At 41.0% G+C, this 19,437-nt stretch overlaps 2 long non-coding RNA genes across 4 annotated transcripts in view; one reads left to right on the plus strand and one right to left on the minus strand.

The window, feature by feature from the left end:
* LOC102899509 overlaps positions 1-19,437 on the plus strand; it is a 60,589-nt gene that overhangs the window by 30,653 nt on the left and 10,499 nt on the right. For 2 of the 3 annotated variants that reach the window (XR_006583345.1, XR_441036.5), the window contains exons 2-5: positions 1,200-1,380; positions 2,700-2,798; positions 4,286-4,370; positions 18,224-18,382. This is a non-coding gene — a long non-coding RNA (uncharacterized LOC102899509). The remainder of the gene's footprint in view (positions 1-1,199; positions 1,381-2,699; positions 2,799-4,285; positions 4,371-18,223; positions 18,383-19,437) is intronic. The other variant, XR_002161591.3, reaches the window with a different exon arrangement.
* On the minus strand, positions 12,973-15,952 carry LOC123379185. Its single transcript, XR_006583346.1, has 2 exons — positions 15,305-15,952; positions 12,973-13,064 (listed from the first exon to the last, which is right to left on the minus strand). It is a non-coding gene; the product is annotated as an uncharacterized LOC123379185 (long non-coding RNA).

Here is a 19,437-nt window from a genome sequence, read left to right on the forward strand (position 1 = left end):
AAATCTCATGGAAGGATTCCAGTTAGTCCCAGTTGGATTATCTGTCCACATCTTGAAAGTAAGTGTATATGTTACTATGATTAGGCCAAACACGTTCACACTCTTGTGGCCATTGGAGTTTAACTCTTTCCAGAAGGCAGGGTATATTTGGGGAGAAAAGTACTGAGTAGATAAGTATTTAAAAGATAAAAACAGTGGACCCCTATGGCTTTCCACAGCATAGGGTAGCTGGCATGATTGCATATCCACCACTGTGTATCCCCCTCATCCTGAGGCGACACAGTCCTTCAGTTAACCTTAGAAACATTTCAGCTTGAAACCATTCTCCTGGTCTGGTATATGATCCAGTTCTTTCATACCCGTACATCTCATGAGCTTTGTCTTTCCTCAAGGCAGCTTTAGACCTTATCCTCAAAATCAGTTCCCCCCATAAAGAATCTAACATTAATCCATGGATGTGGAATTAATGCATGCAAAGGAATAGTCAGGCGCTGCAAGATGGTAGGTTTCTAACAGGAATGTTTCCAATTAATCATCCTCATGTCTCAGATGGGGAGAGGGCAAAGAGCCACTGAGAGCATGTCAGCACAGGCTTGCTACATGGCTTCCAGTTAATGGCAGGTGCTGTTATGTGAATAGCCTGCAACCAGGATTCCACCTGCTTGTCAGTGAGTGTGCAACTGAGTTGAGTGTTTCTGGGTGTGAGAGTTCATAGGGTCATGAACTGTCATTCACTCAGGCTGCCATCCAGGGATCAGTGGATCTGTGTGACAGCCTGAAGCTGGGCCTCAGTAGGATTTTACTGGAGTACAGATTTGTGTTTAGGCAAAGCCAAAAACTTAGACGCAGAGGCAAACAATTTAGGCTGGCTTCTGAGCTGACCGCACTCACTGCAATCCAGGCAAATGTGGAAGCAGGTGTGGAAACATTTGCCTTTTGAGCCAGAGTTCTCTCTTATCAACTAGCTGAGGGGCACTGGTGCTGGTGGACAGAGGAGATGCAGCCTGCTCAGAGCTGTTAGCTAGCTGAGTGAGGCTTAAGCAAATGGGTAGGAACCTTTCAGCTCTTCATTGATCTTGAAAGAAGATTCCATTACCAGGCTACTGGCTGAGTAGAAGTGATCGTCCAAGACACCCTAGCTCTCAGAGCTGCCTGTGCTTTGGGACTGGCCCCATTAAAATTATGTTTCTTCTTTCCAGGCCACACACTTATTTCAGGGCCACGTCTACCACCAAACTGCTGGGAACCACCATTTGGGCCCGGATGTCTTTTGTTATAGAGGGAACCATATTGATGAACTGTGTTCGTCAGAAAATGCGGAGCTTTTCTTCCAATATTAGCAAATGATTCTAGTTTTTCTTATTCTGCACCCACACGGCGGTGAGTACTTTACCTGAATCTCACTTCTTCAGAGCACCTTAGTTCTAAGTTCTAGATGGTCAGTTCTGCCAGATTCTGTACAGGTCATTTGTAAAACACTCTAAGCAATTCATCAGATGTGGACCTTTGCTCAGCCTTTGTTATAATCAGACATTCAATTCTCTTTAGCTACTCAAGTTTGACCAAGATCGTATTTTTATTCCCTATAACTTTCCTTTTTCACTTTCATTAATTTCTAAACTTTAAGCTTCAAATATTTGTTTGAAGAGTGTCTGGGTGGCTCAGGTGGTTAAGCATCCAACTTCAGCTCAGGTCATGATCTCACGGCTCGTGAGTTTGAGCCTTGTGTCGGGTTCTGTGCTGATAGCTGAGGAGCCTGGGGCCTGCTTCGGATTCTGTGTCTCTCTCTCTTTCTGCGCCTCCCCCGCTCATGCTCTCTCTCTCTCTCTCTCTTTCAAAAATAAGCATTAAAAAATTTGTTTAAAATGTGTTTGATAATTGGAGTATGACTGCAATATTGTAATATTGTTCAAAATACCTCGCTGCTTCTCTTTGGGGCAGAATTATACTTCTTCACCCTATTGATATCAGACCTGGTCATATAACTTTCTTTGGCTAATGAAATATGACCGGCGTGACACATGCTACTTCTGAGCAGAAGGTCACAAGGACATTTGCGTGGCTTCGCCATGTTCTCTTTCTTCTTTTTCAGGGAAAAACTGAAAACTAGTATTGTAATCACTGAATAGATCCCTTATGATGATTATTTTTAAATGGCATATCCAGGATTTTATATAGTGGGATAAGCTCTCAAAACCTAATCTAGTTCTGGTTCCTGTTTTTCTCCCGCTTTGTCCCAAAGGCTCCTAATCCAGATGCCATCCTGAAATGAGATAAGCTAATTGTGGGAAGAGGGGAGAGGGAAGCAAGTAGGGGAGGTCTTAGTAAAGATGTGGCTCCAGAGGACCGGAAGTGAGAGCAGCTGATTACATTACAGCATGTAGGTTTCCCAAGTGCTGTGTCTGGCAGCCCTCTTGTGCCAGCACAGAAGTAAAATCTGGTTAAAGGGGGAGCAGGGAACTTTTATGATGCCCAAAGATTTCCCCAAGGCAGATGTTTCTGCTTTTGGCAGCCTATTCCTGGAGGGGAAAGCAGAGAGATGGACTTGCTGTCATTTGGAATGACTCTGTCCCTGTGGTGAAGTTGGCCAGCCAGGACTGGTAATGTATTGAGGGGGCTTCCTAGTTTGGTTAGGTTCCTGGAAGTTGAAAGCTTCATTTGTCTGAGAATGTTTCTCTTTTATTATTGTGCTTTTCCAGTGCCCCAGTCTTCGGTTTTATCCAGCACAGAACAATTTGGGTACCAGCCCCAAAGAGGACTCCCAGCAGTGTGTATAAGGACTCCAGTTCCTGAAATTGGTATGTTTCTCTTCCTAGCACCTCTATACCCACACATTCATATGACATGAATTTGAAATGTCCTATTCATATAAAGACTGCATACTGTTTCAAGCCATCCCAACAATGGGTGAAACGCATTTAAGCTGTCCCTTTTAGTGCAAAAGACAGAGCCTTGCTAAGCCACACTGTAATTAGCTTTGTATGTTTCTTGTCACAACCACAGTCTGCCCACAGTGAGACCAAGATGAAACGCCATTCCTGCTGACTTTGTGACTGTCTGTGAGTATGTGTGTGTAGGCACTTATTTAAAACATAACCACAGGCCAACGTGCCTTTATTGAAGCACATGGAGATCATTACTGCACTTGCATTTTGGGTTGTAAGGAAATACAGCAGTTAACTACCTGAAATCTCAATAGTAAAAGAACACCATAAAGTCCTGCAACTGTGGGACAAAAGATTGCAAAATGGAGGTTTCATTAAAAAAATTAGGAAGTAAGTTATGTTACAAACTTGAGCACTTTTGCCACGGTAATTAGAGCTTATTATGTGTGACTAGAAGATCCCATTTCCACAAAGCAATGAAGAATTAGAAAAATACCAGTTGGTATATCTTTGATCCCAATTTTTTAGTTTATTTATGTATGTAAATTTTTTTAATGTTTATTTTTTAGAGAGAGAGACAGAATATGAGCAGGGGAGGGGCAGAGAGAGAGAGGGATACACAGTATCCAAAGCAGGCTCCAGGCTCTGAGCTGTCAGCACAGAGCCTGACAGGGAGCTTGAACTCACGAACCGTGAGATCATGACCTGAGCCAAAGGCCAACGCTCAACAGCTCAACCGACTGAGCCACCCAGGCACCCCATAAGTTGATTTATTTTTGAGAGAGAGAGCACAAGTTGGGGAGGGGGAGAGAGAAAGGAGACAGAGAATCCCAAGCAGGCTCTGCACTATCGGTGTAGAGCTGGACTTGGGATCTAATTCATGAATGGTGAGATCATGACCTGAGTCGAAGTCAAGAGTCAGATGCTTGACCGACTGAGTCACCCAGATGCCCCATTATTACTAATATTTTGAATTTGTGTTGCTAGTCTTTTGCCAGCAGCAAAGATGACCACCATTAAGAGTTGTGTCCAAAGTCTTCCTCTTGATTAGGTGCTCCACCAGACTCATTTTCATGGAGAAAATCTCATTCAGGTCCTGGAAAGATTAAAGCACCTTAAACTTTAGTTCTAAATTTAGCTCCTCTGAGAAGCAGGTTGAGATCCAGAAGTCCTGAAGGAAGCCAAATGCTTTGGGAGACAGCTTGAGTTGGCTTAACTTAAAGCTTGCTCTCTTGAGGGCTGTAGACACCACAAACAAAGCTTTCTCTACTGTGTTCCGCTACTGTATTAATGTTCCTAGGGTTTCCTAAATGGCCTAGAAATAAAGCTAACAGAAGAGGGCAATATATTTCACTTAACTAACTTTAACAATATAACCAAAGTTATTTCTTTTCAAATAGCTCATGAAAGGCCTTGGTCAGAATTTTGGTGGCAATAGAAATACTGGAACATTAATCCATCAGCTGTCTTCTAGATCACCAGACTGTGAGTACATTAAGAATGATACACCACCCTGGATGCTACAACCTTTATAGGCCTGTATTTCTTTTCCAAAAAAATAGAAAGAACAAAGTCACCACTCTCACAACAACTGGAAGAAAACTCCATAGAAACTCAACACTTTTTTTAATGAGAAATACCTGATGTCATATATTTTGTTTAATAAAAACGGAGCTGGTTGTACACTAAGCCAATTTAAGAATGTGATCTGTAACTCACAGTCTTAATTACATGGAGCAAAAGTGAATGGGTTCATTAATGCTGTGAAAAGGAACAGTGACCTATCTGCCAAGTGGCAAGGTGGAAATAATTAATCTGGTCAATTAAAAAGAAACAGATAATTTAAAATGCAAAGCCTTCAAGGTGGTGCATTGAATTCTGCTATCTGGAGTTGCAAATTCTTACTGTCAGTTTTGGCTTTCTCTGTAGACTTTCCTTGTCCTTTTTCTTTTTTTACCATGGCTCAAATCTAACAGAAAAATCTTTATAAGCTATAAATCATGACCTGCTTCTTTATGTCTTATGTTCTAAAATATTTATTTATACTAAAATGTACTCTAGAAATGCTCCAGGGGGTTAACAAGTCCTTAGTACCATCTCCAGGATTCTTTTGTCTCCCTGTTGAGGGTCTGTTATGTCTTATTTTCCCTTCAAAATTGTTTGCCCTTGTTCTGGGGTTTTAATAATATTTTAAAAGTGCTAGAGCGTGAGCCACACTGTCTGGGTTATCTAATCCCATTTATGATCCTATAACCTTGAAGCTTGCCACAGCCTGGCTGTCAGCACCAGATTCTAAATGCATAGGGTAGTGCATTTGCTCCATGGAACCGGAAATTAGTCAGTTACTTTTCTACAAAGGTTCATAATTCCTCTTGACATTTACAAGCAAGTACTAGTTCTTAGACCTCAGGTTGCCGCGAGTGGCTACCTGCAACAAAGCACCAGGGCAGGTATTTGTGCAGAGCATCTGGGCACGCCACTACCTCGGCTCCCTGCCTACCACCACTCTCCCCTCCCCTCCCCCCCCCCCCCCCCCCCCCCCCCGCCCCCCGCCTATCAGTCGCTGGAGAGACTCGGAAAAAGGACCCTGTTCGTAGCTTAATCCTTTTCAGCTGGTCTAAACCCAGTCCCAGGACAAATATTAATATCATGTTCATTTTAACCAAGGCAAAAGCTTTATAAAAGCAGCATCAAACAGCTCAGGGGAACGCTATTTTTATGGTGAGAGTCGCCTGTAAATTTCTGGTTGCTAAGGAGGAAAAAAAAATCTCATCTCAAAAAACCAAATGCTGCTGTGGTGAAGTGCGACTTGAAAGTCTCTATTTCCTAGGTGTTAGACTTGGCAAGTTGGAAATAGCGAGGGAGGCGAAAAGACGCTTTTCCTTGATGTGCCCAAACAAAGCAGTACATATTGTCGGCTCCGCAGGAGGCGCGTGGCGGCCATATGTGCGTCGCCCAGCGAAATGGAATAAACAGCTGCTGCCAGGAATCCAATTCCTGGCAAGGAAGCAAACCCAAGTCCTCCTGTTTCCAAAATAAAAATCACCAGAGGGATTCCCCTTCCTGCAGTTCCAGCCAGTAGTTTTATAAAAACATAAAACATCGCTGTATTGTGGTTTATAATAATCCCTTACATTTGTAGAGCATTTTACAGTTTACAAAGCGCTTTACATACATTATCTCATTTGAGCTTCGTAATAGCCCTGTAGAGTACAAAGCACAGATATTGTGATTCACTTTTCACAGATGGAAAAAGGAAGGTTCTGCGTGTGATGATGAGGTGAGCTGGGTGCCTTGCCAAGGTCTCCTCCCGCCTGGCCCCGGGTGGCCCATGCAGAGACCTCCTGGGGCTCCACAGAGGTCCTCAGGGAGTCAGCAAGGCAACGTTTTTGTGCAGTTGAAGTGAAGCTACAACTTCACTTGGCTTTATTTCCTTTGTGCAAGCAAGCATCCGTTCACTCTTCCCGAGGTAGTCTTCTCTTGCACTTTTTGAAGCAGCAAGGGAGGCAAGTAGGTTGCAAGGGAACAAAGGGGAGAAGGGAAAAGCTACTCTGCTTGCTGAATGTGAATGTGGTCTGCCCTTACTGGCCGTCAAAGCCACTATTTCATTTTAAACATATACTGCAGAGATCACCCAAGGTCATTCTGAGCTTCAGAACTGCAGGGAGGAAAAAACTCAGGTACTGTTCAATTGTTCTCAGACACTCCCACCTCTGTACAACCCTTTGCAGAAAAACAGGCTTTTCTCCTGGAACTGCCCGGCATATGCTCAGTGTGAAAGCAGATTTACAGAAAGGATTTGCAGAGCTTTTTATATAGGAATGCCCTCTAACCTTATACTGGTGCAGAATAGCATGTCCTATAGGATAGGGGACATGGTGAGTGGATGCTGTATGGGTCGTCACAGGCTACTTTCCTTCCGAAATAGAGGACTGCTTTCTGGTAGAAACTTGGAGACTTCTTTAAAATAGACCTGGTTTCCTGGTCAGGTCTCACGGGGCCTACTACCATGCCTTGGGATTTTGTGCTCCTTGGTTCTAGCTGCAGAATTTGGCATTAAAACATAGCTGCTGGAACCAAATGCCAGGCTTATCGGCTTGCCAACTGTGTGAGCTTGAATGAGTTTCCTTGTGGTGGCAGAGATGTGCCTTACTTGAAAACATGGGGCTATTAATAAAATCTGCTTCGTGGGGTTATTGTAAGAATTAAATGATTATTATTTGTAGTGCCTGGAGCTGTACCTGGTGTGAGGTGAGGTGAGTGTTCCATCAGGCCTTGTTGAATCTAGGAAGGCTGTGCTTTGGGCAGCAGACCAGTTCCAGCCGACCCCCTTTTGCTCCCTGAAGATGTCCTGGTTACGAAGAGTGGTTGGTGATGTCCTTCCTTCCTGTGTTGGCTTTGACCCAGACGTGCCTTCCCGGGATCCTCCACAGAGATACACAAACCAAGAGACACTTTGCCTCATTGATCTTTCATCTGCAAAGCAGTCAGGGTTTGCAGGAACACAACCCATTTTGGTTGACAGTATTTACACAGTTGGTGTCAAAGCAAACATCATGTGGGCCCAAGTTAAACATCTGAGGAAGGCTTTATTCAAGGCTGTTACAATAGGAGAGAGAGGCCAGAACTCAGTCTGAGCTCAACTTCACTGAAACAAAGGGTGGTAGACTTTTCAAGCATTGAAAAGAGACAATGGGCCATCCGTGTTTGCTAACTGGCTTGCCCTAAGGAAAAGTAAATTTTCATGTCTTTACAACAAGTTGTAGTTTTATGACTTGGAGCATGGTTTCCACAGCAGTTGGGCTTTCACTCTCCCACAGGAACTAGGAGACAGGGGTGCTATCTCCTTTGATGATTACATTTCCAAAGGTTGGTCAAGCTGAGGGAAATGCTAAGGTCATCTTTATCATGTGTGTTTTAGAAATTGGATGGCGATTTGATGCAGAATGCTCCTCCCACAGAATTCATTTGGAAAGTGAACAGAAGCAGTGCAGTTTCCCTGTTAGGCCTGGACAGTGGGCCAGTTTCTTTGGGTTACCTGAGTGTCCAATCTCAGCACTTCTCTCTTTCAGAGGGCACTGATGGGGGAAGGAGAGAGCCTCATTTTACCTGCTATTTTTAGCCCTCTGCGTCTTGGTCTACTTGATAGGGTGATGTCCCTCCCTTGGGCCAGATATTGACACTCTGTCCTTGAATCCATCCAAGGTTCTATGGTTTTGAAAAGAACCACATGTTGAAGGGGAGCTGAATATGCCACCCCAAAATGTGTCACTTTGGCATGTGGATTATTTTGAGCCAAAAGCAATGAAGACCCAACAGACTCAGGAAGAACTTTTGCCTCTCCCTTAACTGCCTAAAAGAGTTAAGATAGGGGCCCTGGCTGGCCCAGAAAGAGAGCTGTACTGGAGATAACTTTATCTGGCCTATCTGTACGGTCATGGCAAACATCTAATTACCACACATCTGCTCTTTTTATCTTCCTGAGAATTGCCCTCATCCTCTCTCAAGCCCCAGGCCCCTGTCCAACTCCTTAGCTCAGGATGGCATATAAGCCTCAATTGGCTGACCTGCCTTTGAGTCTCATATTTTTATGGGGCTTCCCCGTACACACAATTAATTTTTTTTCCTGTTAATCTATTGTCAATTTAATTATTAGACCAGTCAAAGAACCCAGGAGAGATAAAGGGAAAACTTTTCCAGCCTTTCAACAGCAGAAGAAATGGCAGGACTTTACCTAATTTGGACTTTGCCCTGAATCTCAAAGGGGATGCGCTTCAAAGATGAAGGCCTTCTCACAGGAAGAAAACCCCTTATAGATTCGTACTCCCAACCTGGGTCACAAGTAGCTCACTGGCCCTCAGGTGCACACCCGTTTCCTTTGGGAAAACTCCATTCCCAACCACACCCTCCCATTTGGTCTACAGAAACCATCTGGGTCTTCACAAAATGGTTAGCGACTCCGGTTGCTGTTTAAGCCTCACAAAACAGCCAGAAAGGAGGGCTCCTTGTTGTGTGGAGAAGGGTAGTAGACCTGAAGTCAACCGGTCAGATTCATTTTCCATTATTTCTACCATGGTGAGCTACAAGAATGCTCATTCCTTCACCTCTTACATTGTGTTTGCCAGTGTTACCCAATGGCCACATTAATTTCTGGGATGACACGATGTAAATTGATATTGAGAAGTGTTTCCCAAATTTGCAAGATGTGTTTCTTCCTGTCTTCCACTTTCTCCCACTTCTCCCCTTCCCCTTGAGGCAGTAAGCCCCATTTCTGTGCACAGTGGTGTTTTGTTTCTTTCCGGCTCTGCCCTCAGTTGTAGGAGGGGAAGACTGCCGGAATAGTAAAGGAGCTATATTACCCCAGGGCTATTCCCATCGCCCTCAGGCCTTTTGTATGAGGATGGGGTGGGGAGGTTGCCAGTTCCTGCGGTAGCCCATAGATTTTTGGCTGCAGAATAGTCCAGAGTTATCATTAAATCATTGTATTTTAGCCACTTGAAGGAACCACTTAAAGCAGATTCTGACGTGCAGAAGACCAAGTGTTAAGGATCAACAGAAGTTTGAGCAAGATTCAGTAGCACACTGGGCCTTTTCGTTGTTTGCCACATACAGGCCTGATTAAGGACAACATGAAGCATTCAGAGCAGCAGTTTACACTAATCTTTGCCCCTGTGCAAAATCTTAAAAAGCACCCAACCGTTTTTAATGTTGGTTGGTTCTAGGTAGTGTATTCATAGAGCACCCACATATAAAGAGCATTAGACTCTGGAAGTTTGGGGAAGAGACAAAAGGCATGCTGGATGGTATGACAAGGAACAGGCTCTGACCTGGATATTTTGAGGACGAGAGGATGAATCCCCATGGAAAAGGCCCACAGGCTGTATATGGAACATGCAGGAAGACATAGGCTCTCAAAGTCCATTAGGTCATGATTAAGCATGTCAAACATTTTGATCCTGGAGCAGCAACCCAAGAAAAGAATGTAGCAGTATGAACAGCCTCATAAAGATGCCCAGCCAAAAACCACCTACATCCGTTTTGAAGCCCAGTGCACAATGAAAATGTGGGGGTCCTTTGTTCATAAATTATTAAGAATTTGAAAACAGTGACAGCAGAGGATTAAACCAAGCACCGGGACCCTTCTGTGTGCAGAGACTTGTGTGACCACATAGCTGCCTATGAAGTTGGCCCTGTGTCTCCAGTAGAGTTAATCCAAATGTATAGGGTGCTGAATCATCAGAACTCTGCTCATTCATTTTACGTAGCAGTCAGACAGAGGATTTTGCCTTCTCCACAGAGCAGCATGGCAGCAGGAGAAAAGGGTGGGCTGGACTTCCCTTGGGTCCACTCTGAACAAAGATGTCTTCACTCTGTGGTGGAGACTATTTTCCTGTTCCTCTTCCTTCCTCTCCTTCAGGGGTGGAGTCCCTATTTTAAGCTATCTGCCAGTATCTACGCTTGGTCTGGAGCTGCCTTGGTTCTGTGAAAAGGTTTCCCTTACACATGATTTCTTTCCCGCCTCCCTTCTTCCTAGCAAACACATAGCTCTTTAAAAGATTCTGATTTTTTTTTCTTTTGGCAAGTTCTGTGGGCTTTTATTAGATATACACTGTAATTCCAAACTGTGATTACATGATGTCTGGCTTTCCCTGAACTCAAATTTAATATCCTGAAAAATGGGAAGCTTTATTGCAAGGCTGAGGTATACCAGGAGTGGGGGACCTGGGGGTGAGTGCTTGAGGGTCTGCTGATTGCTTTCAGTTCACCTCCTAAAATCACTAGCTGGCTGTGGTTTGATACTTGTTAACCTCAACTTTGCCTTTTAGATGGACTTTTTCATCCTCTTGAGTTTATGTTTATTATACAATGGTTGTAAACATTTTTCTAAAAAGACAAATTATTCATAGCTCTACAACCTTAATACTCCAACTGTTTTCACTTTTCTGTGTTCTCATATTGTCTGGGATTATATTTTTGATTGTTACATTCACAGTGGAGTTTTAACTTTTTGTTCTGTAGTTGAGTTTTAATTCCTTTTACACTCATAAAGGTAAAACACATTTATAAACTTAATGAAGATGAATGAACAATAAAGCACACAAGAAGCCTTAGAATTGCCTGCAAATGGAAACCAAAGCAATAATCATTTAGAGGCAGAGAGCCTAATAAAATAGAGCTGAAGTGATCTTAGCTGTTACCTGGTTCTGTGCCTTTATTTTACAGAAAAGGAAACTGAGACACAAAGGTTAAATGACCTGCCACACAGCTCCTAGGGACAGTCAGGACTAAACAGTCTGCAAATGACTGTCTTTTCGTTTGTTTGTCTTGTTTTGTTTTTTTACATACGCTGAAGAGTCCTATTTCTGCACTAGTGTGGGATGTAAGTTCTCTTAGTGTCTGTCCTTCATTTGTGATATGAGGGAGTTGCAAGAGATGCTCTTAAAAATTCTTCCAACTCAAAACTTTGAATTCAGCTCAAAATGAACACAATTGGACCCCTGCCTAGTCAGCCCAGAACTCCTATTACACACATCATGAAAAATGTGGTACCAATTATAACAGTCACTATTTTAGCTAGATGTGTTGTACAGTGGCTCACCAGATCCTTAGGAGAACTTAAGACTGGATCTGAGACAAACGTGCCAGCACGTCTGCTGCCAGACTGCTCCATGAGCCAGTGGCGTCGTTTTAAAATTATTTACTCAGAGAAAAGCCACAGAGTCTTAAGCAAACAAATGGAGGGATGATCCTGTTCTGAGTGGAGCAATCATCCCCTTTGGCCTTGCAGAGCACTTTTGTTTTAATATAACTTACTGTCAAGTTAGCTAACACACAGAGTATACAGTGCGCACTTAGATACAACACGCAGTGCTCATCCCAAGTGCCCTCCTCGATGCCCATCTCCCATTCCCCGCCCCCTCCTCATCAATCCTGTTTGTTCTCTTATGGTTTGACTCCCTCTGTTTGTAACTATTCAGAGCACTTTTCAAGCGGAGAGAGGCCCCCTCTACTGGTGAGATTCATCATCCACCAGAAAGTCGGAATTTGTTAAGTTTATGAGAGATGGTGGCGGGACAAATCAGAGGATCAGAACAGATTAGAGTTGTAAGGAAATGTGAATACCTAGTCTAAATTCTCAACTTTTCAACCAAGGAAGCAGAGATCTAGAACGTTTAAACTTCTCATAAATGTGTTAGGCAACATTCTACTGAGGAAATTTTCACAGTAGGTAGCAAAAATCTCTGTATTCAAGTGTGAAGTTAGGTTTCTGAAAATAGAAGCCCTTGACAAATACTACTGAATCAATTATAGGTAAAAATCCCACTTTTTAGAGGGAAGAGGGGAGTTCTTCCACACTCTCACATGGAGTTCTGTGCTCCATTTGTCTAAACTAGGTATCTTAAAACTCTCGTCATTCAAGTACTATTGACATCTTCTCGCCACAGCCAACTCCGTGCTGTGTCTTATTTAATATTTTTCTTTCAATTAAGTTGTTTTTTATTTTAGCCTCCTCTCATGCAGAATTCATGAAATTTTGATGTTTGTGTGTGTGTACACGAATACAATAAAATAAATATATGGCTATTAAAAATATTCTTCTGTGTGCCAACTAAATTCACCTCCTCATTTAATTATTGTGTTTACCACGCTTTACGAAATAGATAAATTTACTTCATGTTTAAGTCATGTAAATAGTCATAATTTCATGTTTTCATTAAAGGCAACTTTTTTATTGTCTTTCTTCGCCAGGTCTTTCCTTCATGCTTTACCCTCTGTCATGAATCTTCCTTCATTCCCATTTCCATTCTCTCAAAGTCCTTTGGTTCAATATTCATATTTCCTCTTCCCCAGTGAGGTGAGGAAAACTTTCCCTCTGTATTGCCCACTGGGGACCCTGCTTCATTTGATACGAACTCCAGGAAACCGTATTGAAACAAACTGGTAATTGACAGAAGGAATAAAAAGACCTTTGTATTCTTGTCTTTTTCTAGGAATTGGGACTTGAGGAATATTGAAAAGTGATGTTATTTCTATTTCATCCTTAGAGTCAGTCTTCTCTGAGGAAATGGCACATAAACACAGAAAGTCCAATTTATAAAAACACATTTAATAAATTATTCCTTGAGGAATATAATGGAGAGTCTGTTTTTGTTTCGGGCACTGCAAAAGCTGTAATACCTGTAGGGGAGAAGGAAGATGAGAAAAAGGCTGATCTTCATGAAATCTTTTCCCTTATTAAACATTCCTGTGTTATTAATTCAGGCTTTGTTTCTTCAGTAATAAAGGCGACCATTATACATTTATTGCTGAGTGAATACACTCAATTCCCAGCTAGTTATAGCTTGGTACCATTGTGAACCCCCCGTTATTTACAGTGGATTATTTGTATTGAAGGTGATCCGTATAAGATCTCGATTGAAACCTCTTGTCATTGTAATCTATTTTCTTTGCTTTAACTTACTATATCATTTCTGTTGGCCCTTATTGAAAAGTGAATAAGTAGTCTTTTGACACATAATTTACATTTTTGGGCAACTTTATCCCTAAAGATCTCAGAACGAGTTGCCTCAAATGTAAGCTGTTTTATAAGAATTTCACTACATAAAGATATAAAAAAAAAGTCTTCTTCCAAAGGAATGGATTTCAGTGACTGAATTTTCCTTTTGGTAACATTTGCAAAGTAGTTTCAGAATCATATAGAAAATTTATACAAAATAGCCTGTGAGAACCCACAAAAATGAAAACTAAAGTTACAGCAATGTAATTCTATATACCTTCTTATTCTGGGAAAATTTAAGCACTATTCAATCCTAACAACAATTGATCTTAAAAACATTAAGACTCCAGAACCCATAGGGAGGAATGGGTGCTCTGCATTTACTGTGGCTCCCCAAAAAGGTTCTTTCTGATGGCAAACAGATGGGAACCCCATAGAGAGTCAGATTTCCGCTGCAACTATCACAGGGCTACACCATGCCTTTGAAATGACATCAGCCAGGAAAACAGTGACTAGAGTTTCAGATTTCATAGAAGGATTTTGCCTTGCTCTGTGTAGGCCCAAAGATAGCAGGAGGAGGCAATAAATTCTGTCTGAGAACCTCTCCTGGTAGATGTTTAAAGAGATTATATGAGTAAATCAACTGTCCCAATCCCCCAATGTGATATGGACCATCCGATTTGAATTTGAATTTTCTCCGTCTTCCTTCTAGAGAACTGATGTAAGCCAACAACTCAGGATAAGTTGGGCCTGATGGGTGGAATGCTGTGCTGTGGAGATTATAAAAAACTATTTATTTTTTATGAAGCTTTTCCTATAACGAGGTTTATGACTGGAAAGGGCCAAAGCTGAAATAGTGCAGTACCTGGATTAGCATTTCTCACTGGAAAAAAGATTAGGTTGCCTCACTTTAACACTTAGGTTTACTATATATGAATAAATGCTGCCATTGTTTTCATTTTAATTTTTATTCTATTATTATTGACCTTCTCCTGAAACAACTTACATGGATGTGGAGGAAATTCTAAAATTGAGGAATATATTTTCTGTATGAGTCACCATATGCATTGGTGTTTATCTTGTGGTTCTGCCAAGAAACAGTGAGCAAGCCTTGGACTTAGGGCAGCTCATTTGGGTAGAGCAATGTAATTCTCCATTTACTTCTACCTAAGTGAATGCTCTCCCAAGAATAGTACACCCAATCTCATGAGTAGCTGCTACAATTTTCAAAAGACTGCATGAGTATTTAATACTAATGAAGGCAAGTTTTCAGGCAATTCTTTACAAATGTTGACTTTGTCCCATTCACTTGAATCTAAGGAGGGATGTTGGGTCTCAAGGAAGACTGGATGACTAAAGTGTTGGCAATAAGCATAAAAATTCATCACCCCCTGAATAACACTCAAATTTGTATGACCTAAGTATAGGGAGTATGGTCTGGGTGCCCTTAGGCAACAGTAACAACAACAACAAAAATCGGACTCAAACAAGTTTAAACGAGAAGATAATCTATTTTTTCCATTCTATATGAGACCCAGAGGTAGTTCAGGTTCTAGGGGAGGTAACATAGTGGCTCAAAGATATAATCAAGGACTGCAGTTCTGTTCTTTTTCTTTGGTATCTTCAAAGTCCCCTTCATCCTTAAGTTAGTTTCTGTCATGGTCATAAGATAGCGGCAGCAGATTCAGATTAACAACGCCCAGAGGAAGAGAGAATCCTTCTTGTATCATTTTTTTTAAGGTGAAGGAAGCTTTCTCAGCAGCCCTTCAAGAGACTTCTGTTGCCTTGGTAAAGACTGGACCACATGCTTACCCTTAAATTAATCATGGAAATGGGGAGTTATAACAATGGGCTTAGACCAGGGATTTTCAACCTTGGATGCATTTTGAAAGTTGAGAAAAAACGGATACCTGGGTCTTACCTCTAGAGATCCTGGGATGCAGCCGGGGGCACTGAGAGTTCTAAAAACTTCCGGGCGACTCTAATGTGCAGCAAAGCATTTGAGAACCATAAATTTAGACCAAATGTCTGGGGAGTGGAGACAGAGTAGGGGTAGGAATGGATAGTGGATTATAAATTACTATAGCCACTACATATTGTTGTATTTTTAGTGTAAATTTTGCACACATGGGATTGGAGTCAGGTTTGGAGGAATCCATATTTATAGGGAGACCAAATGAATGTGGTCTATATTAGAAGGGCAAATTTGGATGCATCCAAAGCCAATCAAAACCACTTCTGAGCATGGTTTTGATAATGCACTTAAAGAGTGATTTTTGACTTCTGTAAAGTATAGTAAACTAAGAAGTAATGACAGTAAAATGATATGAATCTTTCAAGAAAAAAAGTATGAGAATACTCTTAAATTCTGGTCACCCACTTAAAAAAATGTCCATTACCAAATAGTTTCTAGAAACTTCAGTATTTTTCACATTCCCTCTTTGAAAGCCAAATATTTCTTAAGAATTCTTGAATGCATGATACTAAAATTCTTTTCTTTTCTTTATTTTTTGAGAGACAGCACATAAGTGGGAGAGAGGCAGAAAGAGAGGGAGACAGAGGATGTGAAGTGGGCTCTGTGCTAACAGCAGAGACGTGAGGCTTGAACTCACAAGCAGCGAGATCATAATCTGAGCTGAAGTCAGATGCTCAACCAGCTGAGCCACCCAGGTGCCCCCTAAATTTTTTTTTAAGTTTCACTACAATATGGAGGGATCTAGAGGGTATAATGCAAGGTGAAATAACAGAGAAAGACAAATATCATATAATTTCACTCATATGTGGAATTTAAGAAGCAAAACAAATGAACAAAGAAAAAAAGAGACAAAAAGCCCCAGACTTTTAAATACAGAGAACAAACTGGTGGTTGCCCGAAGAAGGGAGGGTGGACGATGGGTAGGACAGGTGGTGGGGATTAAGAGTACACCTATCATGATGAGCACTGAGTAATGTAAAGAATTGTTGAATCACTATACTGTACACCTGAAACTAATATAACACTGTACATTACTTATATAGGGATTAAAAAAATAAAACTAAAAAAGTTTTCATTAGTTTAAAAGCTGCATGCAAATAAACCAGAATATCCCAGACTGAACGCCTTAAAAAAATTCAGATGCTCTTTTTCCAGTTATCCACTTTATATAATCTCTTTAGGTTGCATATCCAGATCATTTTATTCTCATACAGACTGTACCCCACTCCCCCCACCCCCATATGTCCAGCATGTGGCATCCACGTGGTCACTGTTATGTTTGTACATGTGGAACAGTGGTCCTCCACCTTGGCTACATATTAGAATCATATGGGAAGACTTTAAAAAAAATGACCCCTCCCTTCCATTCCCATCCCCATAAGTTGAAACCAAACCTTTAGGGGTTAGAGGGCCTAGGCATCTCTATTTTTGAAAAGTTTACCAGCTAATTCTGATACGGAGTGAGGACTAAGAGGTATTAGTGTAAAGGGGAAAAGGAGGTAGATAACAGTTCTCTTGTTCTTAGCTTGCTTTTAATTTTTCCTCCCCCAAAACTAAGCTAACCCGAGTAAGCAATCTTGTGGGAGAGTGTAAGCCTTTAAGGTCTTGGCTCAAATGGATTTTGCAAGTAAAGGTAAAGCTTTATGGAGCCTCGAAAGTCTCTGGTGACACTCTGTAAATACCTGTGGAAGCAGCTGGCCCTTTACTGTGATTTCTGAATAAGTACCTCATACGTAGCCCTTTGCACTTGAGGTGCAGGGAAGCCTTCTGACAGCTGTTTTTACTGTGGTTGGTGGCTAGAGACCATAATGGAGAGAAGAAAATCACTACCTTGGAGAAGGATCATAAAAAGTGACTTTTTAAAGAGCTGATGAAACAACAGGTGGGTCAATAATCTTTGTGCCCAACCCAGGTTGTACCACAGCTAAATCTGTGCCTGCTGCAAACAATATGTGGTGCCCACCCATGTCCCCTGTGGCACACATTTGGAAACCATAATTTAGGCTGACGCTGGAATGTGCTCACTGAGAGTTCTTTGGGAAAAGCTTATTATACCACCCATTAAATAATCAGCAACATAAGTAGTGAAAGTCATAGCTCTGGAAAAAGAAATGCTTCTCATTGATAGTGTCAGAATAATTTGGAAAATAAACCCTAAGAGGTGGAATGTGGTAAAGTAGAAAGAGCACTGGAATTGAGCCAGTAGCTGTGGATTCGGATCCTGATTTTCCACTATTTGGCTGTGACCTTGGGCAAGACCTATTATGGTCTGCGAGCCCTGGGCTCATTGTTGCGGATGCATTCCAAATTTTTATCTTAATACCCAATTTGTAATTTAAAAAATCTATTAAGTCATATCTACAATATCATAGAAGAGTCCATTTATGATTTTCCATTTTATATTTCACATGATTATTTCTAGAATAATTTTACAATTTTGCCAATCATCTCATTATAAATCTTACATTGTCAGAAAAATAGTTCTCCTTAGTTTCTGAAAAGGGTTAGTAACTACTTTCAGTGTCTTCGTCAGATTATGGATAATCTCACCTTTGTTTTCCCGCAGGTTGTCAAAACAGTTTAAATGTAATGAATAAGTACAAAAACAAAAGGCCAGGAAACAAAAATGCTGTATTAAATATAGAAAAAGTTTTGCCTTTCTAATAAACACACAAAGAAAGGCACTCCTTAACATATGTGGGCATGTGGTTTTAGCTTATTATAGAATCTTTTTTGGAGAAGTGTTTGTTATGATTTAATTCCTGAAGCTTTCTTTTGCTTTACAGTGTTAGGGTGTGATAATCTCTTGCTGTAAGTATAGTATTTCCTGACTTAAAGATGAACTAAACATCTTATCTTCCTCAGAGTATATATTCTCCTTTCCATATATGAAGCCCATAAACCCTAGGACATGGCTTTGTCAAATTTGGAGTAACTAAGACCAAGAGGTTGAGTCTTCACAGAATAATAGCCTCTGACCTTATGCAGCACAGACAGAAACACCAACCAGCCAGTAATTTCCTGGTGAGTCTTGACAATCTCTTCAAGAGTCTGTGGACACTTTGTGGACATACATTTTACAGCAGTTGCCACGAGTGCTGGGAAAACTTTTAGTGATGTGTCTTTTATCTTAAGCATTTGCCTCTTGCACTAAAATAACTGGAAACATAATAGCAATAAATGTTTTTTCATGCACCTTATTAAGGTCCTGTTTGAACAGTACAATTTTAGTCATTTGTTATTTTGAACTGAGGGATCCAGTCATTGGCAATGATGTGTTTAATTTCACAAATGTGCAAATTCACTTTTAACAAGGACTTGGATTCAGTTTATATGTCCACCTAATGATATTTACAATCAAGTTATTGGCAGGTCCTATTTAAACTAATAAATGCATATCTTTCATTCTAGAAATGTATACAGAACTCTATTTTCTAAAAGTTTTTCCCTATGAAGGCAATTCCTTTTCTAATATATACACATTAGGAAGTTGTAGACAGGATTTCAATATGTGATAGGTCAATCTTGGCCAATATCCAAGGGAGCTGATTTTATTAAATAACCAAAAGAACCTCAATTTCTTTTGGATTCAAGTGTAAAGCAATCGCCTTGTAAAGACTCATGCCCTCCCCTCCCCCTTGCAAGGAGAATATTAAAACAAGACTACACTATGCCTATGACCAATTAATTACCTTCTGGCTAATGCCTGGCTCTGTTTTTCAATATAAAATGAGTATGGCTACAGAAAAGTAAGTTTCCTTTAGAGTTAAGAATCTATTTAATTCCCAATTGTCATAGAACATTTTTTTAGAAAATACTGCACTCTTTAAAATTTCTGTCACTGTGTTTCTATTGCTGTCAAAGAGAAAAAGGTAACAATTACTGCAAGTGTACAAATAAAGCTCATTGTGTTCTGCAAATTATACAGATCCAGTGTTTTTGGTGAGTCCTCTTAAAATTTTCTCTGGCTTTATCAATTTGAGAGTCACTCTTTATAGATCAGTGTTGTCTCAGTTTGCAAAAAGGCGTGGTTATGGTTTCCAAAGTCACTTGGATAATCACAGTGCTACCTACCTGAC

This window comes from Felis catus, chromosome C1, assembly GCF_018350175.1.
Source record: "Felis catus isolate Fca126 chromosome C1, F.catus_Fca126_mat1.0, whole genome shotgun sequence".
NCBI classification, from domain to species: domain Eukaryota; kingdom Metazoa; phylum Chordata; class Mammalia; order Carnivora; family Felidae; genus Felis; species Felis catus.